The 24,688-nt window shown below is 42.7% G+C and overlaps 1 pseudogene; it reads left to right on the top strand.

Annotated features, from left to right (window-relative positions):
* The window catches only part of LOC129644278 (antigen WC1.1-like), a 43,724-nt pseudogene extending 20,581 nt beyond the window's left edge, over positions 1-23,143 (top strand).
* Positions 23,144-24,688: the final 1,545 nt, after the last annotated feature.

Here is a 24,688-nt window from a genome sequence, read left to right as displayed (position 1 = left end):
CTGCTCTCTATGCTGCTGCTGCTGCTGCTGCTAAGTCACGTCAGTCATCTCTGACTCTGTGCGACCCCATAGATGGCAGCCTACCAGGCTCTGCTGTCCCTGGGATTGTCCAGGCAAGCACACCGGAGTGGATTGCCATTGCCTTCTCCACCTGCTCTCTATAGTAGATTTTTATTCTGTTACATCATTCTTTTTGAGACTTCAAGTTCACAAACTTATGCAATCAGAGTCCTTCACCAGAACAAATTCCACCATGTACATAAATAATTATGAACACACTCAGAAACCAGAAAAATTATTTAAAAAGTTGTTCTTTATGATGTGCTGGTTTTTTTCTTATTGGATTACCTTTTCTCTATCCAAAATATGGTCTCTGAAGGATGAAATCATTATCATCAGTCTTTTTTTGGTCTCTCTCTCTCATATTCCATCCACTCCCCATTTAACCTGCCACTCACTCCACCTCACTCCCTACAGAAGTTCTTTCCTTTTGGAGTCTCCTTGCCATCTATTTGTAGCTCTTAAGCTTGTTTTTTCTTTTCTGCATTGGGAGAAATCAGAAAGGGTAGCAGGGTTATGTGGTAAATGGGAGGAGCACAGGGGATAAAAAGTGTTAAAATCTTGTTGAACAAGTCTTTTTTCCCCCAAATCTTTTTATGTTTCATTCCTATTGAGGCTTTTGCAATTTAGAAATCTCTAAAGTATATATTAAAAGATTCTAACTCCTTGGAAGGAAAGTAATCTTCCTAGACAGCAACCTAGTAACCAACCTAGAAAGCATATTAAAAAGCAGAGCTATTACTTGGCCAACAAAAGTCCATCTAGTCAAGCCTATGGTTTTTCCAGTGGTCGTGTATGGATGTGAGAGTTGGACTGTGAAGAAAGCTGAGCGCTGAAAAATTGATGCTTTTGAACTGTGGTGCTGGAGAAGACTCTTGTGAGTCCCTTGGACTGCAAGGAGATCCAACCAGACCATTATAAAGCAGACCAGTCTTGGATGTTCATTGGAAGGACTGATGCTGAGGCTGAAACTCCAATACTTAGGCCACCTCATGCAAAAAGACCCTGATGACTCATTGGAAAAGATCCTGATGCTGGGCGGGACTGGGGGCAGGAGGAGAAGGGAACGACAGAGGATGAGATGGCTGGATGGCATCACCGACTCGATGTACACGAGTTTGGGTGAAATCTGGGAGTTGGTGATGGACAGGGAGGCCTGACATGCTGCGATTCATGGGGTCGCAAAGAGTCGGACACGACTGAGTGGCTGAACTGAAAGTATATTGGGTTGTTTGCTGTCTGCTCTCTTCCTTTCATTTTCCTTTTTTATAGGTTGCTGGCTTCTTATCTCAGAAATCCAAATAGGAAAGGCATATGCAATTAGCATATAGATAAGGTTAGAATACATTAAATTATCATTACTCTTTCACATTTGTTGAGAATCTCATGTCTAGTATGAAGTAATCAACTAACTCAAATGTCTTGCATAATCCCACTGAGACCTCACTTTCTCCTAGGTGTCTTGATAAATCCTAGGTTTTTAAGAAATATGGCTAGGACCATTCCCTCCCTCTCCTATGACTCTCTGAGCTTTTGTCATTTCTAAACTTACCTGTGGACAACTTCTTTCACAATTAGATTATAATACCTGCACTCAGATCCAGCCCGTGTGATATTCCCTGTCCTCAGTGACTTGAATATTGGCTCTGAGAGAATACTGCCAGAAGTTTAGCCCCAGAAATCTCAGGATGGTCCTCTAAACTTCTAAACTTCTCTGGCTCTTAGGCCTGTAAGCTCTTGAACCCCATGGACCTTTTTCACTCTCACTTCAGCTCTGCACCCACGTTTGAATGACTACCACTGTGCAGTTTCTTTGGGCACTGTAGTTTCCATGCCCCAGATAGGAATTAACAATCCTAACCAATATATATTCTCGGGATTCAGCCATTCCGAACTGATCCTTCAATCCTTCTGGATATCTCTTCAGAAACTTGCTCATGAAAATGCAGTTTGACAATGATAGTCAAATTCTCTCTTCTTGTCCCCTCTTATTCCACTGTTGGAAAGAAAAGCTTTCACACCATCTCATGCCTGTGAATGTTGTTTCCAATTGTCAAGCCAGGTTCATGAACACTCACTGTGTTTATTGTTCTTTGTTTCTGTTAGGTTTTGTGTGTCTGGCTTGAGGGGATGACCCTGCTCAAGGTGAGTAGAAGTGCATTCTGGAGAAGCCTGGACCCTAGTGTCTGATGGAAACTTCACACTCCTCACTGCCCAGGTTATCTGTGCAGAGCTGGGATGTGGTAAGGCTGTGTCTGTCCTGGGACATGTGCCATTCAGAGAGTCAGATCACCAGGTCTGGGCTGAAGCGTTCAGGTGTAAGGGGGAGGAGCCTGAGCTCTGGTCCTGCCCCAAAGTGCCCTGTCCAGGGGGCACTTGTCACCACAGTGGAGGTGCTCAGGTTGTCTGTTCAGTTGAGATGCACATCAGGACTTAACCTCCATGTACACTCAGTTCAAGCTAAAAAAGAAATCAGATTGTGCTGAAATCCTGTCTTTTTCTATCAGTGTACACAGAAGTCCGGCTTATGAAAAATGACACCCCTCAGTGTATGGGGCAGGTAGAGATGTATATTTCTGGACAATGGAGAGCACTCTGTGCCTCCCACTGGAGTCTGGCCAATGCCAATGTTGTCTGTCGTCAACTCGGCTGTGGAGTCACCATCTCCACCCCAAATGGAGCAGAAGGAAGTGATCAACTCTGAAAAGCCCGATTTCACTGCTCAGGGACTGAGTCCTTCCTGTGGAAATGCCCTGTGACTGCCCTGGGTGATCCTGACTGTTCCCATGGCAACATGGCCTCTGTGATCTGCTCAGGTAAGACAGGGAAAGGCTACTATACTTAGGATGCTCCTGGAGTGAAATTTCCCCAGAGCAGAGAATAAGCGAAAACAGGCTTCAAAAGGAAGATATTATGTAGTGAAATTATTGAACTCAGGTTTCAACTGCTCATTACTCAAGAATCCAATACTGAGAGACAAGCGTGGGGTAAAATTAAAGATAGCTTTGTTGAGTAAACCAGCAGGTCTGGGGAGACAGATGACTAATGTACCAAAGAACCAGCTCTCCCTTGCTGATCAGGGACAAGAGTTTTTAAATGGGAATTTTAGGAGTGCACAGGTGGAGGTAGGGGACAGGCTACCTGCAGAATAACACAGCTAGCCCCGACAGTCATCTTGAAATAGGTCTGATCAGTGTCACCTTTATTATTTGAAATACAGTTAATCATCAGTTCTAGTGTTGATCTGTTCCCATTTCCTTGAGGCCAATTCTTGGAATTGTGCAAGATGAAGAAGATTATGGGCTTCCCTGTTGACTCAGATGGTAAAGAATCTGCTTGCAATGCAAGAGACTCAGGTTTGATCCCTGGGGTGGGAAGATCCCCTGGAGAAGAAAATGGCACCCCACTAGTCTGGTCATCATGTAATTTACTTCTACCTCCTGGTTGGGATTTCAGCATCTGCAAAACAACTCAAAGGATATGGCTCAGAATGTTAGCTATAGCCCATGAGGAGGAACTAAAAATCCTTGACTTTGTTTAGGGCTAAACTATTATTATTTTATCCTATTTGACTGTTTTCCTATGTTTCTGAAAATTTTTCATTTCTGTGATTAAATTTATTCTTTGGCTAAGGCTTTTCTACAGACAGAAGCAGGTGCAGGACATGAGGGTGGTCTGTCCTGAGAAGGCTCCGTAAGGTCCTGCTCCATAGCATTTTCATTGTTTACTCATTTTTTTTCAGGGGAAAGAAGTGCTAAGAAATGCTAAGAAGTGCTATGTCAGGAAAGAAATGCTTAGATGAATAATATTTTTATGAAACATTATTATTTAAGGACAATAATAGAGAACAAAGTACAAACAATAAGTGTATACCTAGGGTCATGTTCCCCAATCCAGATCTACAAAGAGAACATGCACAGCACCACAGAATCACTATCGCCTCCCAATAGATGTGTCCTCCTCCTCTCCAGGGAAGACTGCTTACCTAAGACTTGTACTGCCATAGAATATTTTCCCAGTTTTTGAACTTTATGTGTAACCATACAGAATGTTTTCTTTCATGTCTAATTTCTCACTCATGATGTTGTTTATGGCAACATTGTATTCAATTTTATTACTATAGAGTATTCCTTTGAATGATCACATGACCATGCATTGATCCATTCAACTAGTGGCAGAAATTTGAGTTTGTTGCCAGGTTTTGACTATTACAAATACAAAGGTGCAAATTACCATGATGATGACTTTTGGAATAAATATTTATTATTATTTTTTGTGTTTAATTCTGTCTTATATTTTAATTTTCTTAATGGTATGGTGTACTTCAATGAGCCAAGTTACTAATCTTAAGTGAATTCATTCACCTTTTTTACTGTACATGTAGTGCTCCTTCAGTCAGTCAGTTCAGTTCAGTCACTCAGTCATGTCCGACTCTTTGCAATCCCATGGACTGCAGCACATCAAACTTCCCTGTCCTTCATCATCTCCCGCAGCTTGCTCAAGCTCATATCAATTGAGTTGGTGATACCACCCAATCATGTCATCCTCTGTCATCTCCTTCTCCTCCTGCCTTCAGAATTTTTCCACATCAGGGTCTTTTCCATTGAGTCAGTTCTTCCCATCATGTGGCCAAAGTATTAGAGCTTCAACCTCAGCATCAGTCCTTCCAATGAATATTCAGCACTGATTTCCTTTAGGATTGACTGGTTTAATATCCTTGAAGTCCAAGGGACTCTCAAAAGTCTTCTCCAACACCACAGTTCACAAACATCAATTCTTCAGTGCTCAGCTTTCTTTATGGTCCAACTCTCACATCCATACATGACTACTGGAAAAACTATAGCTTTGTTGGACCTTTGTCTGCAAAGTAATATCTCTGTTTTTTAATATGCTATCTAGGTTTGTCATAGCTTTTCTCCCAAGGAGCAAGTATCTTTTAATTTCATGGCTGCAGTCACCATTTGCCATGATTTTAGAGTCCAAGAAAATAAAGTCTGTCACTGTTTTCATTGTCTCCCCATCTATTTGCCATGAAGTGATGGGACCAGATGCCATGATCTTCCTTTTCTGAACGCTGAGTTTTAAGCCAACATTTTCACTCACCTCTTTCACCTTCATCAAGAGGCTCTTTAGTTCCTCTTCACTTTCTGCCATAAGGGTGGTGTCATCTGCATATCTGAGGTTATTGATATGTCTCCCAGCAATATTGACTCCAGCTTGTGCTTCATCCATCCCAGCATTTCGCATGACGTGCTCTGCATAGAAGTTAAATAATCAGGGTGACGATATACAGGCTTGACGTACTCCTGTCTCAGTTTTGAACCAGTCCCTTGTTCCAGTCCATAGAGCTCCTTATATCCTCCTAGAAAGAACTTTGTCTACTCCAAAATCACAAAAATATTCTCTGAGAGTATCTCACAGAAGTGTAATTACTTTTATTTTGCATGTAATCATACAGTGCCTCTAGGACTGATAACTGTGTAGGATAAGGGTCAAGTGTCATGTTTTCATATGGGCATACAGTTGACTGAAAATCTTTTTCTGGAAAGACTATTCCCCACTGCAGTGCTACCTTTGTGATAAACGAAAGGGCACATATGTCTGAGTACTTCTTTTAGACTTTCTATTCTGTTCTACTGTGTCATTTGTCTATCCTTCCACCTGTACCACATTTTCTTAATTATTGTAATTTTATAGTAAATCTTGAACCTTCCATTGTGGCTCAGATGGTAAAGAATCTGTCTGTAAGGCAGGAGACCTGGGTTTGATCCCTGGGTTGGGAAGATTCCCCTGGAGAAGTGCATGGCAACCCACTCCAGTATTCTTGCCTGGAGAGTCCCCATGGAGGGAGTAGCTTGCTGGGCTATGGTCCACTGGATCACAAAGAATCAGAAATGACTGAGTGACTAAAAACACATAGTAAGTCTGGGTAACTTTAAGAAGTTATGTTGTTGCTGTTCTTCCTAACTGCCTTGGTCATTCTTGGTTTTTGTATTTTGTATACATTTTTGAGTTGAAGCTCCGATACTTTGCCACCTGATGTGAAGAGCTGACTCATTAGAAAAGACCCTGATGCTTGGAAAGATTGAAGGCAGGAGGAGAAGGGGACAACAGGAGATGAGATAGTTGGATGGCCTCACTGACTCAATGGACATGAGTTTGGGTAAACGCTGGGAGTTGGTGATGGATAGGGAAGCCTGGCGTGCTGCAGTCCATGGGGTTGCAAAGAGTCAGGCATGACTGAGTGACTGAACAACATAAACTTTGAATCATCTTGTCATGTTTCATACACACAAAAGCATCAGGGAATTTTATTGAGGTTAGCTTTAATCTGTATATAAATTTGAGAATGATTTATTTTGACAACATTGAGTGTCCCAAATCATTGGCAAAATATATCCCTTCATTCAATTTGGTCTTGAATTTCTCTCCGATGTTTTGCACATCTTTACCTAGGTTTTCTCCTAGGCATTTCATGGGTTTGATGTTACTAGTATTTCCTTTAGTGAAGGTTTTCTAGGAGTGAATTCTCTCTGAACTTTATCTGGATTCCCCAAATGTTAGGTTAGTATTTTGCTTTAATTCTTCTTTCTTTCTTTATTTTCTCTCCCCCTCTCTCTCTCTCTAGTTTTCTCTCTCTTTCTCTGTCTTGTTCTAGCTTTCCCTCTCTCTCCTCCTTTGTCCCTCTCCTGCCCCATTTCCCCCCTGAGTATGTAAAATCTTTCTGGATTAAGTTGCAGACAGGATGCTCCTTTATCCCTCCTAATCCCCAACCAAAAAAATACTTCAGGAAATTTCCTTACATAATCACAGTTCAATCAAACCTTTAGAGATATCAGCCCCAGATAACATCTAAGTGCAACCACATGAGAGACCCCAAAGATAGAACTGCCAAGTTGATTCTTTCCCAAATTACTGACCAGGAAATTATGATCAAAATTAAAAAAAAAAAAATTCCTTCAGCTGCTAAATTTGGGGGGAAACTTTGTTATACAGTATTGTTTAACCAGGCACTTACCATGTAACTAGCTTTTCTATATAGAGGAATATTTATCCTCTCATCTTCCATTTTACTATTTCTACTTTATATTGATCTAATGTGCTGATAGATTAATTCTCTAGTTCTTAATTTCAGCTGTTAACTTTTTCATCTGTAGAATTTTCATTTGTTTTTATTATCGTTTTTCTGCCAAGACACACATCTTGTTAATTAATTCTTTGAGGACTTTAATCATGGCTATTTAAATTCTCTGTCAGACTATAAAACTCTTGGGGGAAAACATAGGCAGAAGATTCTTTGACATAAATTGCAACAAGATCTTTTTTGACCAACCTTCTAGAGTAAAGAAAATAAAAACAAAAATAAACAAATAGGACCTGATTAAACTTAAAAGGTTTTGCATAGCAAAGGAAACCATAAACAGAACAAAAAGACAACTGTCAGAATGGGAGAAAATATTTGCAACTAAAATGAAACAACTAACAAGCAACTGATCTTCAAAATGCACAAACAACTCAATATCAACAAACCAAACAACCCAGTTGAAAAATGGGGAAAAGACCTAAACAGACATTTCTCCAGACATACAGATGGCTAACAAATACATGAAAAGATGTTCAACATCACTAATTACTAGAGAGATGCAAAACTGCAGTCAGGTATTACTTCACACCAGTCAGAATGTCTATCATTAAAAAAACTAACGAACAATAAATGTTGAAGAGAATGTGCAGAAAAGGGAAACCTCCTACATATGGGTATGTAAATTGGCACAACTACTATGGAGAACAGTCTGGAAGTTCCTCAAAAAACTAAAAATAGAACTATCGTATGACTCAGCAATCCCACTCCTGGGCACATACCTGGAGAGAATCACCATTCAAAAAGACACATTCATCTTAATGTTCACTGCAGCACTATTTACAACAGCCAGGACACAGAAGCAACCTAAATGTCCCTCACAGGAGGAATGGATAGAGAAGATGTTGTACATATATAAAATGGAATATTACTCAGCCATAAAAGAATAAAGTTGTGAAATTTGCAGAGACATGGATAGACCTAGAGATTGTTATGTTCGGTTTAGTTCAGTTCAGTCGCTCGTCATGTCCGACTCTTTGCGACCCCATTGACTGTAGCACAAGGGGGCTCCCTGTCCATCACCAACTCCCAGAGATTACTCAAACTCATGTTCACTGAGTTGGTGATGCCATCCAACCGTCTCATCCTCTGTCGTCCCCGCCTCCTCTCGCCTTCAATCTTTCTCAGCATCAGGGGCTTTTCAAATGAATCAGTTCTTCACATCATGTGGCCAAAGTATTAGAGCTTCAACCTCAGCATCAGTCCTTCCAGTGAATACTCAGCACTGATTTCCTTTAGGATGGACTGGTTGGATCTCCTTGCAGTCCAAGGGACTCTCAAGAGTCTTCTCCAACACCCCAGTTCAAAAGCATCAATTCTTTGGTGCTCAGCTTTCTTTATAGTCCAACTCTCGTATCCATACATGATTACTGGAAAAACCATAGCCTTGATTAGTAGGACCTTTGTTGGCAAAGTAATGTCTCTGCTTTTTAATATGCTGTCTAGGTTGGTCATAACTTTTCTTCCAAGGAGTAAGCATCTTTTAATTTCATGGCTTCAGTCACCATCTACAGCGATTTTGGAGCTCAAAAAAAAAATAAAGTCAGCCACTGTTTCCCCATCTGTTTCCCATGAAGTGATGGGACTGGATGCCATGATCTTTGTTTTCTGAATGTTGAGCTTTAAGCCAACTTTTTCACTCTCCTCTTTCACTTTCACCAAGAGGCTCTTTAGTTCCTCTTCACTTTCTGCCATAAGGGTGGTGTCATCTCCATATCTGAGGTTATTGATATTTCTCCCAGCAATCTTGATTCCAGCTTGTGCTTCATCCAGCCCAGCATTTCTCATAATGTACTCTGCATAGAAGTTAAATAAGGAGGGTGACAAATACAGCCTTGACGTACTCCTTTTCCTGTTTGGAGCCAGTCTGTTGTTACATGTACAGTTCTAACTGTTGCTTCCTGACCTGCGTACAAATTTCTCAAGAGGCAGTTCAGGTGCCCTGGTATTCTCATCTCTTTTAGAATTTTCCACAGTTTATTGTAATGCACACAGTCAAAGGCTTTGGCATAGCCAATAAAGCAGAAAAAGATGTTTTTCTGGAACTTTCTTGCTTTTTTGATGATCCAGTGGATGTTGGCAATTTGATCTCTGGTTCCTCTGCCTTTTGTAAAACCTGCTTGAACATCTGGAAGTTCACGGTTCACGTGTTGTTGAAGCTTGGCTTGGAGAATTTTGAGCATTACTTTGCTAGTGAGATGAGTGCAATTGTGTGGTAGTTTGTGCATTCTTGGCATTGTCTTTCTTTGGGATTGGAATGATAACTGACCTTTTCCAGTCCTGTGGCCATTGCTGAGTTTTCCAAATTTTCTGGCATATTGCGTGCAGCACTTTCACAGCATCATCTTTAGGGTTTGAAATAGGATTGTTATGTAGAATGAAGTAAATCAGAAAGAGTAAAACAAATACTGTATAACATCACTTATATGTGGAATCTAGAAAAATGATAGAGATGAACTTACTGCAAAGCAGAAATAGAGACAACACCAACATAGAGAACATCATATGGATACTAAGAGGGGAAATGAAGAGTGGGATGAATTGGGACATTGAGATTGACATATATGACATATAGACACTATTGATGTGCTGTGCTGTGCACTTAGTTGTATCTGACTCTGCAACCCCATGGACTGTAGCCTGCCAGGCTCCTCTGTCCATGGGGATTCTCCAGGAATGAATTGTGGAGTGGGTTGCCATACCCTCCTCCAGGGGATCTTCCCAACCCAAGGATCACCCCAGGTCTCTTGCACAGCAGGTGGATTCTTTACTGCCTCAGCCACCAGACTCAGAAGCCCTACACTATTGATACTAAGTATAAAATAGATATTGCCTGGAGAATCCCGTAGACATGGAGCCTGATGGGCTACAATCCATAGTGTCACAGAGTCAGACACGACTGAAGTGACTTAGCATGCACGCACACATAAACTTTGCCAACAAAGGTCTATCTAGTCAAGGCTATGGTTTTTCCAGTGGTCATGTATGGATGTGAGAGTTGGACTATAAAGAAAGCTGAGCACCAAAGAATTGATGCTTTTGAACGGTGGTGTTGGAGAAGACTCTTGAGAGTCCCTTGCACTGCAAAGAGAGCCAACCAGTCCATCCTAAAGGAAATCAGTTCTGGGTGTTCATTGGAAGGACTGATGTTCAAGCTGAAACTCCAATACTTTGGCCACCTGATGTGAAGAGCTGACTCATTGGAAAAGACACTGATGCTGGGAAAGATTGACGGTAGGAGGAGAAGGGGACGACAGAGGATGAGATGGTTGGACGGCATCATCGACTCGATGGACATGGGTTTGGGTGAACTCCGGGAGTTGGTGATGGACAGGGAGGCCTGGTGTGCTGCGGTTCATGGGGTCTATTGAATTTGCTGTACAGCAGAAGCATCCACAACGTTGTAAAGCAATTATGCTCAAATAAAAATTAATAAAAATAAATAAAATAAACTCTCTGTCAGGTAACTCTAAGAGCCAAATACCCTGGGAAATTTTTTTAATGTTTCTTTTTCCTTTTGTTTTCCATGAGATCTCTTTTATTTTTATTTTTTGAGATCTCTTTTATAGAAGTATTTTTAAAATCACAAACATTGTAGATAAAAAAATTGAACAAACCCTTCAGAAAGGATTTTGTTTTGCTTCTTCTATTTAGGGGTAGATTAAGGATAGAGCAACTAATTTAACTCATTCTTAGGGCAAAGCTTGGCTTAAAGCAGGAATTGTGGCATTGTCAGGACCAGGGCTGTTCATAGAGAAAGGAAACACTAAGATTATGGTAACCTTACTGGTATGTTACAGCTTTCATCTCAGCTCCATCACTAGGTCATTATTATTATTATTATTTTATTTTGAACTTTTTACTTTGTATTGGGTTTAGCCGATTAACAATGTTATTACAGTTTCAGGTGAACAGCCAGGGACTGTTTCCCCCCAAACTCCCCTCCCCTCCTAAAAATTATTTTGCTTAACTGAATTTCCTGCTCTTCAACCCTCCCAACCCTCTAATCATCGCCCTTTTTTCAGGAAACCGCACCCAGGTGCTGCCCCAGTGCAATGACTCCCTGTCTGAACAAGCAGGGTCTGCAGCCTCAGAGGAGAGCGCCCCCTACTGCTCAGGTGAAGGTCCCACAGGACAGAAGACCATTTCATTCCCCAGGTCAACGCCTCATTGTCCCATTTCTCTCTCCTCAGATAGCAGACAACTCCGCCTGGTGGATGGGGGCGGTCCCTGCGCCGGGAGAGTGGAGATCCTTGACCAGGGCTCCTGGGGTACCATCTGTGATGACAACTGGGACCTGGACGATGCCCGCGTGGTGTGCAGGCACCTGGGCTGTGGACAAGCCCTCAATGCCACGGGGTCTGCTCACTTCGGGGCAGAATCAGGGCCCATCTGGCTGGACGACCTGAACTGCACAGGAAAGAAGTCCCACGTGTGGAGGTGCCCTTCCCGGGGCTGGGGGCGGCACGACTGCAGACACAAGGAGGACGCGGGGGTCATCTGCTCGGGTCAGCACTCCACACTGTCCACCGACTAGGGGAGGGGAGGGCCCAGGAGGACGGGGGTCTGATCCCTGAGGGAGAGATGCTGAAAGCATCAGAGAAGGAGGCTTCCTCCCATAGAACCTGTCTTTCCAGCAGACGTGAAGACGAGGTGCTTTCACTGCCTCCTGCAGCAGCTGAGATTCTGGTCCTTTCTCCTCAGTAGTGTTTGCTGGCAGAGCCTTTTCTCAGTTTTCCTTGAAATCAGGGCTCACTCTTCTGGTACATATGGTAGAGAAGTCTTAAAGCCAAGGTGCTAGTTTTTTTGTTTTGTATCAAATTTCCACATAGTTAATGGTTTAAAACAACACATGTACTTCCTTACACTTCTGTAGCTTAGATGTCCAGCAGGAATCTCACAGGATGGGGATCAAGGTTTCAGTAGAGTCACATCACCTCTCAGCCTCTGGGAAATAATCTGTTTCTTGTGTTCTCAAGCTTCTAAAAACTGCCTGCCTGCTTTTGTTCATAACCTGCTTCTGTTCATCATCAGACCAGCAACACTCCACATCTCTAACTGTTATATTCACATCTCCCTCTAACCAGAACGAGGAAAAGTATTCCACTCTAAAGGATAGTGAGTCTAAGATTGTGATTAGATTGTGCTCAGGTGGTTAATCCATCCTATTTCAGGGTAATCTCAAGGTCCTTACCTTTATCACATCTGTAAAGTCCCCTTTGCCAGATAAGGAAGCAGTCACAGGTCCATTATTCTATCTGCCTCCACACTGTCCACATCACACCCCTTTCATACACTCTTTTTGATGTTTTGTCAGGAAGCAGGTATCAGCTTCCACTCCCTGAAGGTGTCCAGGTTGGTCTTCCTCTCAGTTCATATCCACTACATCATGGTGGTAGAAATATTTAGAAAGACAGACACAGATGGACAAAGTCAGATAAAAAGGAGACAGATTTCACTCTGGTCATCTAGTGGATTTGCTTCCTCAGCTGAGTCAGAGATGAGTGTTCACAATTCTGGGGAGAGAGGAAAACCCAGAGCACTGAGTGGGGTGCTCACTGTGTCCCATCGCCTCCCTTTCAATCTCAGAGTTCCTGGCCCTCAGGATGGTGAGCGAGGACCAGCAGTGTGCTGGGTGGCTGGAAGTTTTCTACAACGGGACCTGGGGCAGTGTCTGCCGCAGCCCCATGGAAGACTTCACTGTGTCCGTGATCTGCAGACAGCTTGGCTGTGGGACAGTGGAACCCTCAACTCTTCTGTTAGTCTCAGGGAAGGTTCTAGACCCCAGTAGGTAGATTTAATCCAATGTCGGAAAACTGATACCTCTCTCTGGCAGTGTCCTTCTGACCCTTGGAAATACAGTTCCTGCTCTCCAAAGGAGGAAGCCTACATCTCATGTGCAGGTGACTTACTATCTGTTTCTGCGTCTGTCCCAACCCTGTAGGATAGTATTGAGATTTGATATTTTAAAATCTAAGTGATACGTTTAAATTGAGTTTCTAAAATGATGGAGCTAATTTAATCCACATGTTCCAAACTTGCTTTATTAAAAGTTTTTAATTGATATAATTGTTTGCTGTGTACAACATAATGCTTATATATTGATAAATGATCACTAGAGTAAGTCTAGTTATATCCATAACCATATATATATAGTTAAATATTTTTCTTATATGATGAGGATGTTTAAGATGTATTTTCTCATCATCTTTCAAATAGACAGTATGGTATTCACTATAGTCACCATGCTGTATGTTATATCTCTTCACCTATTAATTTTACAACTCAAGTTTATACCTTTTGACTACATTTGCCACACCAAATTCCCCACCTCTGGCAGCCACCAACTACTCACATCTCTGAACTTGCTTTTTGTTTTAAGATTACACATATAAATGAGATTTTATGGTATTTTTCTTTCTCTGTCTGATTTGTTTCACCTAGCATAATGCCCTCAAGGTCCATCCTTGTTGAAACTGGCAAAATTTCTCCTTTTTTATGGGTGGATATATGTCTATATTACATTTTCTTTATCCATTCATCCATCAGTGAAGACTTACCTTGTTTGGCTCTTGTATATATTGCTATAAAATACTAAAAAGTAATGCTGTTAAAGTGCTGCAGTCAATATATCAGCAAATTTGGAAAATTCATCAGTGGCCACAGGACTGGAGAAGGTCAATTTTCATTCCAATCCTGAAGAAGGGCAGTGCCAAAGAATGTTCAAACTACTGCACAGTTGTGCTCATTTCACATGCTAGCAAGGTTATGCTCAAAGTCTTTCAAGCTAGGTTTCAGCAATAAGTGAACTGAGAACTTCCAAGATGTACAAGCTGGGTTTAGAAAAGGCAGAGGAACCAGAGATCAAATTGCCAACATTTGTTGGATCATAGAGTAAGCAAGAGAATTCCAGAAAAATATCTGCTTCATTGACTAGACTAAAGCCTTTGACTATGTGGATCACAACAAACTGTGGAAAATTCACCAGACCACCTTACCTACCTCCTGAGAAACCTGTATGCAGGTCAGGAAGCAACAGTTGAAACTGAATATAAACAACTGACTTGTTCAAAATTGGGAAAGGAATTCGTCAAGGCTGTATATTGTCACCCTGTTTATTTAAATTATATGTAGAATACATCATGGGAAATGCCAGGCTGAATGAATCACAAGCTGGAATCAAGATTGCCGTGAGAGATATCAACAACCTCAGATATGCAGATGATACTACTCTATTGGAAGAAAGAGAAGAGGAACTAAAGAGCTTCTTTTTGAGGGTGAAAGAGGAGAGTGAAAAAGTTGGCATAAAGCTCAACATTCAACATTCTAAAAATTAAGATCATGGCATCTGGCCCCATCACTTCATGGCAAATAAAAAGGGAGAAAGTGGATACAGACAGATTTTCTTTTCTTGGGCTCCAAAATCACTGCTGGTGGTGATGGTAGCCATGAGATTAAAAGAGGCTCGCTCCCTGGAAGGAAAGCTATGACACACCTACACAGAGTATTAAAAAGCAGAGACATCACTTTGCTGACAAAGGTCCATATAGTCAAAGTTATGTTTATTTCAGTAGTCATGTATGGATGTGAGAGTTGGATTATAAAGAAGCTGAGTGCCAAAGAGTTGATGCTTTTGAATTGTGGTGCTTGGATGCCACAAATGAATTGCGAGTCCCTTGGACAGCAAGGAGATCCAACCAGTCCATTCAGGAAATCAACTCTGAATATTCATTGGAAGGACTGATGCTGAAGCTGAAGCTCCAGTACTTCTGCCACCTGATGAGAAGAGCTGACTCATTGGAAAATACCCCGATGCTGAGAAAGACTGAAGGCAAAAGGAGAAGTGGGCCACGGAGGATGAGATAGTTAGCATCACCAATTCAGTGGGCATGAATTTGAGCAAACTTTGGGAGATAGCGAAGGACAGAAGAACCTGGCATGCTGCACTCCATGGGGTTGCAAAAAGTCAGACACAACCTAGCAACCGAACAAATATTGCTGCATTGAACATTGGGTTTTCAAGTTAGTGTTTCCTTCAGCCCCAAATGCCCCAAAGTGAAATTGCTAAATCGTATGGCAATTCTATTTTTAATTTTTGATGCACCTCAATACTTTTTCCACAGGGGCTGCATCAACTTACATTCCCTCTAATTGTGCAAAAGCTTTCCTGTCTCTTCACATTCTCCTTAACTCCTGTTCTTTCTTCTTTTTGATAAAAGCCTTTCTAGAGGATATGAGGTGATATCTCATTGTGGTTTTGATTTGTATGTTCTGATGATTAGTAGTGTTGAGCACATTTTCATGTACCTATTGTCAAGTTGTATGTATTCTTTAAAAAAATATTTATCAGTTTCTCTGCCCATTGTTTGAAAGTTGTATTGTTTGATTTTTGCTACTGAGTTGTGTGAGTTCCTTGCATATTTAGGATAATAATCTTTATCAGAAATATAATATGTAAATATTTTCTCCAGTTCCATAGGTTGCTTTTTCATTTTGGTGATGGTTTCCTTAATTGGGCAGAAGCTTTGTAGCCTTATGTGGTCCCAAATGCTTGTTTTTACTCTTGTTCCCTTTGATTTTGGTGTCAAATCCAAAAAATCCTCATGAAGACTGATGTCAACGATTTTATTTTCTGTTTTTTCCTGTAGAAATTTTATGGCTTCAGGACTTGTGATCAAGTCTTTAATCTACTTTGAGTTGATTTTTGTGTGGTGTAAGATAGTGGTTCAGTTTCATTCTTTTGCATGCGGCTGTCCAGTTTTCCCAATGCCATTTACTGAAAAAACTGTCCTTTCCTCATTGTATCTTCTTGGCTTCTTTGTCAAAAATTAATTGACCATACAAATATGGGTTTATTTCTGGGCTCTCTATTCTGTTCCATTGATCTCTGTGTCCATTTTTATACCAACAACATACTGTTTTGATTAATATAGCTTTGTAATATAGTTTGAAAACAGGAAGTATGACACTTCCAGCTTTATTACTCTTTCTCAAGATTGCTTTGGTATTCGGCGTCTTTTGTGGTTCCATGCAAATTTTAGGATTGTTTGTCTGTATCTGTGAAAATTTCCATTGACATTTTGGTAAGGATTGCAGTGAATCTGTAGATTGCTTTGGGTAGTATGGGCATGTTAATAATATTAGATCTTCCACTCCACGAGCACAGAATATCTTTCCATTTACTTGAGTCATCTTCAGTATCTTTCATCAGTATCTAATAGTTTTCAGTGTACAGGTCTTTCACCTCCTTGGTTAAATTTATTCCTAGATATTTTATTCATTTTCATGCAAATGTAAATAGAATTGTTTTCTCAGTTTCTCCTCATGGCAGTTTGTTGTTAGTGCATAGAAATGCAACTGATTTTTGTATATAGATTTTTCATTCTACAACTTTACTGAGTGTATTAGTTCTCATATTTTTGGTGAAGTCTTTAGGGTTTTCTATATATAATATCATGTAAGGGAGTCTCCTTTCTCATGACTCTGATGGTAAAGAATCCATCTGCAATGCAAGAGACCCGGGTTTGATCCCTGGGTTGGGAAGGTCCCCTGGAGGAGGGAATGGCAATCCACTCCAGTATTCTTGCCTGGAGAATCCCGATGGGCAGAGGAGCCTGGCAGGCTGCAGTCCTTGGGGTTGTGAAGAGTCAGACATGACTGAGCGACTAACACTTTCACTTTTCAATGTGAAAATAGTGTCAGTTTTGCCTCTTCCTTTCAGATTTGGTTGTCTTGATTTTCTTTTTATTGCCTGATGGATCTGGATAGGACTACCAAAACTAAGTTGAATAAAAGTGGTGAGAGTAGATAATTTTGTCTTGTGTCTGATTTCAGAGGGAAAGCTTTTGTTTTTTTACAGTCAAATATGATGTTAGCTGTGAACTTCTCATATGTCCTTAATTATATTGAGATGCAATCCTTCTATAACTACTTTGTAAAAGAGTTTTTATCATAAATGGATTTTGAATTTGTCAACATTTTTTCTTCATCCTTTGAGATATGACTTTTACCTTCATTTTCTTTATTTGGTGTATCACATTGATTAATTTATGAATGTTGAATTATCTTTGCATCCTTGGAACAAACATCACTTGATCATGGTGTATGATTCTTTTAGTGTATTCTCAAATTCAGTTTTCTAATATTTTGTTGAGGATTCTTGCACCTGTATTTATCAGAGTATTAGCCTGTAATTTTATTTTCTTGTGGTGTCCTTATCTAGTTTTGGTATCAGAATAATGTTGGCCTCATAAAATGAGTTTGGAAGTGTTTCTTTCTTCTGTTTTTAGAAGTGTTTGAGAAGGCCCCACCACTAAATATTGTTACATTGGGAACTGGGATTTTGAAAATAAATGTTGAATGAAATAAATAAATGTTGGGGAGGGCGACAAATAGTTAAACCATAGCACCTTACTTCCTTCAACATTTCTCTCTCTGTTTTTCTCTCTCCTTCCCTCCCCCTCCACATACACAAACACATACCCCCCCATTCAGGTACACCTTGAATGGTACGCTGAATGTTGCCTGAAACCCACAGCTAAGACTGTGGCAAGAGATATTTCAAAAGCAGAGGCTCACTCCCTTCCTTGCCTCTTTTTTCATCTCTTTGTCTTTTCCATTTGAGGCCAAAGAGGCATTAAACTATTAGATCTTTCATTGATGATATTTTTCCTATAATTAAACACTGAGAATTGAGAGGTGGTAAAGTCTTTGACCATGAAAATGAGCAACCTGCTCACAAAGGTCCTGCCATCATTTTCTCAGAGGTTCTCTGCATAGAGTGGGTATGAGGTTTGATAGGATGATCTGGAAAGAATATACAAATTTTGATACTTTATGACAGGTACTATTTACCCTTCTGGTTTTTTGTGTTGCTTTGAATTTGTATTTATTTCTCTCAGCTTCAATTCTTTTATATATACTTTTCAGTCTTTTGTTTGTTATTTCCGCATCTTCTCAATACAAATTTTTCTCAGCAGGTTTTTTTTTTTTTTTTACTCTATTGCAAAAATTTCTGCCTTACTCAGTGTGTACATATATGTGTACATATATCTTCTTAGAATTCTACTAAGTCTTTCCTGTATATTTCCTTTTGAAGAGATTCCTAACCAACACTATGGGCTTTTCTGGTGGCTCAGACAGCAAAGAAACTACCTGCAGTGCAGGAGACCTGGGTTCGATTTCTGGATAGGGAAGATCCAGTGGAGAAAGGAATAGCAATCTACTCCAGTATTCTTGCCTGGAAAATCCTATGGACAGTGTAGCCTGGTGGGCTGCATTCCATAGGTCACAAACAGTCAGACACGACTGAGCGACTAACACACACACACACAACCAACACTGCATTGTAGATCAATTATCTTCCAATTAAAAATAAATTTAAAAAAGCGTTTCCTTTTACAACAGTAGTCTTCACTTGCCCACTTGTCACACTGAATAGTAGGTAAGAGTAGCTTATAATCTATCTAATAATTTTCCATTAAAATTACGTATGTGAGATTTTGAGTATAAATTAACTCTGTGCTTCTGGACTGATTATTTTTAATATGAGCTATTATCATAGACTATTACCATGCACTTATATTTGGTTACTATTTCACTGATTAGTGTGAATTTAAAGTTTTATTTTACTGAATTTTATTCATCCATTCATTCAATAACTATGAAGTCCTTATCTAGGCATTTAGAAAAGGTTTTCCATACATATTTGTTGAACGAGCGCATACAATGTGCAGGCACTGTCCTAATAGCAGAAACATGGCACATATAAGATATACAAGGTCCTTCTTCTAATGGAACTTTCATTAAGAGTTTGGCCACCTCATGCGAAGAGTTGACTCATTGGAAAAGACTCTGATGTTGGGAGGGATTGGGGGCAGGAGGAGAAGGGGGTGACAGAGGATGAGATGGCTGGATGGCATCACTGACTCGATGGACATGAGTCTGAGTGAACTCCGGGAGTTGGTGATGGACAGGGAGGCCTGGTGTGCTGCGATTCATGGGGTCGCAAAGAGTCAGACACGACTGAGCGACTGAACTGAACTGAACTGATGTGTACATTTGTAGATGTCCATGTTTATATTTGCTGTGGGATGTGAAGACTGATAAACAAGTAAATATTTAAGTAATTTCAGCTGTGATCAGATGTAGTGAAAGTTTCAGCCCAGGAGTTAATGAATGAGCCTGTGTTTTCATGTGTCATTTGCACTGAGCCATGGACCTTAGATAATCTTATTTGGGGACAAGATCACCCCCAGCTGTCCCTGATCCACTGTTTCCCCGTTGTGTGCAGGAAGAAGACCCAAGAGCTGTCCAACTGCTGCCCCCTGCACAGGTATGTCAGCCCCTCCCCCTCCCCTGTGGCTCCCAGGGGCTCCTTCCTCCCACCAGGGTAGTCACAGGAGGGGCTGCTGCCTTTTCAGACAGAGAGAAGCTCCGGCTCAGGGGAGGAGACAGCAAGTGCTCAGGGCGGGTGGAGGTCTGGCACAGTGGCCTCTGGGGCACCGTGTGTGATGACTCCTGGAGCCTGGCAGAGGCCGAGGTGGTGTGTTAGCAGCTGGGCTGTGGCCAGGCCCTGGAAGCTGTGCAGGCCGCGGCATTTGGTCCTGGAAATGCGAGCGTCTGGCTGGATGAGGTGCGGTGCGGGGGCCGGGAGTCCTCCCTGTGGAACTGTGCTGCGGAGCCCTGGGGTCAGAGTGACTGCAAGCACGAGGAGGATGCTGGTGTGAGGTGCTCTGGTGAGTGAGGCGCTCGGGGTCCACCCTGGGTGAGCTGGGGCAGCGCAAGGACAGTGGGCTGGGCCGGGGGTGGTGGGGAGTTTGTATTCAGACAGTGTCCAGGTCCTGGGGCTCTCATCTAGGACGAGGGAGCTGGGAGGACGGGACACTGGTGTTGTGGAGACTGAGGTCTGATTTCAGGCTCAGGAGGGAAAAATGGGTTTGCCCTGCTTTCTGGCCAATTTCTTTTCCTCATACTGCTGTTTTTCTCTTTAGGTGTAAGGAAAACATTGCCCCCAACTGTCGCAGGTACTGTGAACACCCATGGGCAGGAGAGAATACTCAGGTCTGGGGACCTGTTCTGTGGGCCCTCTGACAGCTCAGGAGAGGAAAGAGCCTGAGGAGCCCTGGCTGTTGGGGAGGAGCCCAGTGCGTTATGTTGGGGAACTCCTCTGCCTTGGTTCCTGGGGCCGCATTTTTCTCATGACTGGGGTCCAAGGGAGACTGGTTCCTGTGTTGCAGAATCTAAGGTTCTCCCACCTGCCCCTGAGTGTTGCTCCTCATCATTGAGGTGCGGGTCCCAGGACCGTTTGATGCTCTGTCTCCTGAAGTCCAAGGAGAAGAGATGAGCCGGGTCCTCAGAGGCTGTCCTGGCAGAGCAGCTCCCTGACAATCCCCGGCTCTGCCTCGGGGCCACACTGGCCTGAGTGGAGTTGACGCATCTCAGGATGAGACCTGGGGGAGCCAGGTCACTGTCAGTGCACTTGTGTCTGAGGCTGGGAGGCTATTGTCTGGAGCCCCTGGAAATGCTGGCACAGGGGGTTTCTCTGTGCCAAGGACCTTCTCCCACCCCTGTTGCCTTGTTCTCTTTAGGGTCCAGACCAGTTTCAAGTCCTCTCCCTGGCATCTTCTCCTTGCCTGGGGTCCTCTGCCTCATCCTGGGGTCCCTTCTCTTCCTGGTCCTCATCATCCTGGTGACTCAGGTGTTCAGATGGAGAGCAGAGTGCAGAGGTGGGCTGCAAGGGGAACCAGTGACCAGGGAGAGTGTGTGGAGGCAGGAGATGGGGCAGGTGTGAGGAGGAGAACCTAGGCCAGGTCTCTGTTGTGAGTCTGAAGAACTCCATGTGCTCCGTGCTGAGCTCTAAGGGGTGAGTATACAGAGGTTCTTAGGACTGGGGCATGAACTCTTATAATTCATAGCCTCTCCTATGAGACCAGAGAGTCGGGGCTGAGCTGTGAATTCAGGTCAGACGAGGAAAGAAGGTGCTGACATGGTGCACGGGGTGGGAGATGCTCCTGAGGTCCAGGCAGCCTCTGTGTGAACATCAGGGAGATAAAGGGTGGGCCTGCTGGACCAGGGTGTCTGGGGCAGCATCTGACCTGCTTGGGGATCTCTCAGCCTTATCCAGCTATGAAGATGCTCTTGCTGAAGCCATGTATGAAGAGCTTGATCACCTTGTGACTCAGAAGGAGGGTCTTCTTGGCAGCCCAGGTGGGTGTCTCTGTCTGCCCTCCTGGGACCTCTGGTTGTCACACCCACTGGGTGTGTGCATTTTCTCAGCATCTGCAGACCCCACACATTCCCCAGGCTCACAGAGGCAGCTCTCCAAAGTGGCAGGATGGCCTCTTACAGCCCCATGAGCCCCAGCCTCTGTCTACACTGCAAGAGCCAGACCCATCCCTTCTCAGCCTGAACACTGGTCCCGTGGGTGTGGGAGGGTCATTCTGTGTGTTGTGTGATGTTTGTCTCCACTTTAGGCTTCCTGTCAGATGGTGAGGACAAAATTGACTCCAGATCTGCTCCAGGTAATAGAGGTGGACCTGCTTCAGCTGAGTGTTGCAGAGGAGAGTTTCCCTCCTCATAGAGAGGAGATGTAAGGGAAGTCTTCCTTTACAGTTCCTTGAATGGACCAGAGGGATCCCTTGTGTCCGGATCTGGTCTGTCCTTCTCCTTCTCTGGCTATTCTGTGATGTTGCACATTTGGGGCTGGGCTCTCTGTGTTCAGAATCACAAGTGACACATGCTGGTTTTAAAAATAACATCTGTAAAGCACAGTTTGTCAAAATATTTAATAATGCTCAAAGGTGGGAGAGTTGCTTTGACATATATATTTTCAGTCAGGAAATATTAAGATATGTAAAATCATGTTTTGGTTTATGGACACATCAAAATGAAACATGGTCTCAGATAAAAAAATCGTTTGAAACAAGGAGTGACTGGTGCCTCTATTTAGCAGCTCAGAAACTCTGGGTCAGAAGGGATCTTAGGTATTTCCCAGATCAACCCACTTACTGTGGTTTCATCTGATCCCTGCTCTGCCCTCAGAAGCCCCAGATCAAAGGACTGATGCCCCTGGTGAGGATTATGATGATGCTGAAGAAGTACCAGTGTCTGGGGCTCCTCCTGCCTCTCAGGGGAGCAGGGAGGAAGGGCTCCCAAAGAAAGAAGATGGGATGAGGTCTCAGACAGGTGAGTGGGGATTAGCTGATCCCCTGTAATCTTTGGTCTCTGTCCAGGAAAGGGTGAATTTGAGCTCCTCAATGCCAAACCTTTCTACAGTTTCAAAACATGGGTAATCTCATGCATTTGATGGGCTTCCCTGGTGGCTCAGATGGTAAAGAATCTGCCTGCAATGCAGTAGACTGGGGTTTGATCCCTTGAGCAAGAATATCCCCTGGAGAAGGGAATGGTTACCCACTCCAGTATTCTTGCCTGGAGAATCCCATGGATAGAGGAGCCTGGCAGGCTACAGTTCATAGGGATGCAAAGAGTCAGACACAACTGAATAACTAGCACTTCACTGCCTGGAGGTAGGTCTTCTCAGAGCTCCTGTGTGAGCACAGGTCTCCTGTGATGCAGGGTTTCCACATGAGCTGAGGCCCCAGAGAGTAAATGGACTGGACCTGGGAGGACAGCTGGGATCCATCCTCACTGTAGCTGATATGAAATAGTCTGAGCCTCCCTGCCCACCCCTGGGTCCCAGGGATGCTTTTTCATCACCACTTGCTTAACTAGCTTCCTCCTCACTGTCTGGCCCCCTTGTCTCTGTTCTAAATCATACCTCTCTTTCCTCTTTCAGGCTCTTCTCTAAACATCTTTACAGAGGAAGCTGATCCTGGGGAAGGAGGAGAGAGCCCCTGGCTGCTCCAGGGGGAGAAAGGGGACCCTGGGTATGATGATGTTGAACTAAGTGCCCTGGGAACATCCACGGTGACTTTTCCATGATGTTGTATTAAATACAAGATCATGCCGCAGATATTCTAATTGCCTGTATCTCAATAGAATAGTGCTGACCTCTGTGTTATATGGAAATTGCTCAAAATGAACTATTCTGAATAAAGTAAATTTTTTTTTGCTTTGTTAATAATTACCACATTCCATGTCAAATGCTTTTAGAGGATTGGTCCTCAAACACCATTTTCCTCAAAGGAAATACACGATGAGTGCACTGCCCTGTTTTCTCATCTTCTTCAAAGGCTAATGAGGGCATGAATTTGTTCGAGATCACAGATGCTCCAGGTCACTCTGGCTTAGAAAAAGTATCTAAACTTGGTCCACATTCACACCCTCCTTCCTAGCAAGATGACTTTGTTGGCCAAAAAGTATAGTCAGAACCTGGTAGAGTTATTTTATTTGGTGGGAATGCTTAAGACTTGAAGCCCTGGAGATATAGCATCTCAGTAGCTCTGAGAAAACTGCTCCAAAGAGGCAGCAGGGGTAGTCAGGCTGTATACAAGTTTGCAGCAAAGGGAGCAGGGAATGTGAACATCAAAGATCAGGTACCAAGTTAAGGAATGTAGCGTTCTATGTATGGGAAGATGCAAGCCTCTGGTCTCACTGGATTCATTCCTTTCATATGCAGCTCAGCTATCTGGGGCCAACCCTGTTTCCCTGTTCACCTTAAGCAGCAGCAGATGGCTGCTTCTTGCATCCCCCAGCTCCTCAGCCGTCACCATGGGGGGTGGCAGTATCCCCTGGACCAGTTTTGGGAGCCCTCCTTCACAACTGGAGACCAGAAATCATTGATGGCTGTGATATTTCTTGTTTATTGATATGGCAGGAGATATTTTCATTTCGCAAACTCATGGAAAAAACCCAATCCTGAACATTCCTGTATGTTCTTCCCTGAAATGTCACATCACCTGTTTTTAACCTATTCTTGGGCGCCAGACTTGGGTGTGGGTTTCAAAGCAGGAATTTGCTGGTGGGAGAGAATGGATACAGCTTTCCTTATCCTGCTTAAGTGTTCATGGATCACTTAAAACTCTAACTCTAGGTAACTACCTCTGCCTTTTCATCTCTCATTCCCTAGGTTACTTTATCTGTTTATTCCTCAAGCAGATATAGTTTCCTCCTTGCTCTTCTCCCATGTCTAGTTGGTTATCAAATCCTTATGAATCCATTCTTCCCATCCCTGCCTACTATTTCTTCAGAACATTGTCATTTCTTGTCTGTCCAATTAGCTATCCTTCTGAGCAAATTATATCAGCTCATATCTCTCTCTAGTTGATGGATGGCAAATTTGTGCTCACCCACACCCTGCATCCACGTGGGGCAAGAGGGCAAGAAAGTGAGACCTAGACAGAGGGGATCCAGAAGAAGGGATAGATGTGAAAATCAGGTACGTTTGTCTATTTACATTTCAAAGATGTGGATGGAGGGGGTCTGATATGACTGAATTCTTAAAGGAAGTATTTCAGACTAATGGGCTCCTCTGAAGACATACTGTTTCAATGTTTCTTTAATATGGTTACTACTGAAAAAGTAAAC

This window comes from Bubalus kerabau, chromosome 1 (assembly GCF_029407905.1).
Source record: "Bubalus kerabau isolate K-KA32 ecotype Philippines breed swamp buffalo chromosome 1, PCC_UOA_SB_1v2, whole genome shotgun sequence".
NCBI classification, from domain to species: Eukaryota; Metazoa; Chordata; class Mammalia; order Artiodactyla; family Bovidae; genus Bubalus; species Bubalus kerabau.
The sequence above is the reverse complement of the archived record's forward strand: the minus strand, read 5'-3'. Positions and strand labels throughout refer to the sequence as shown.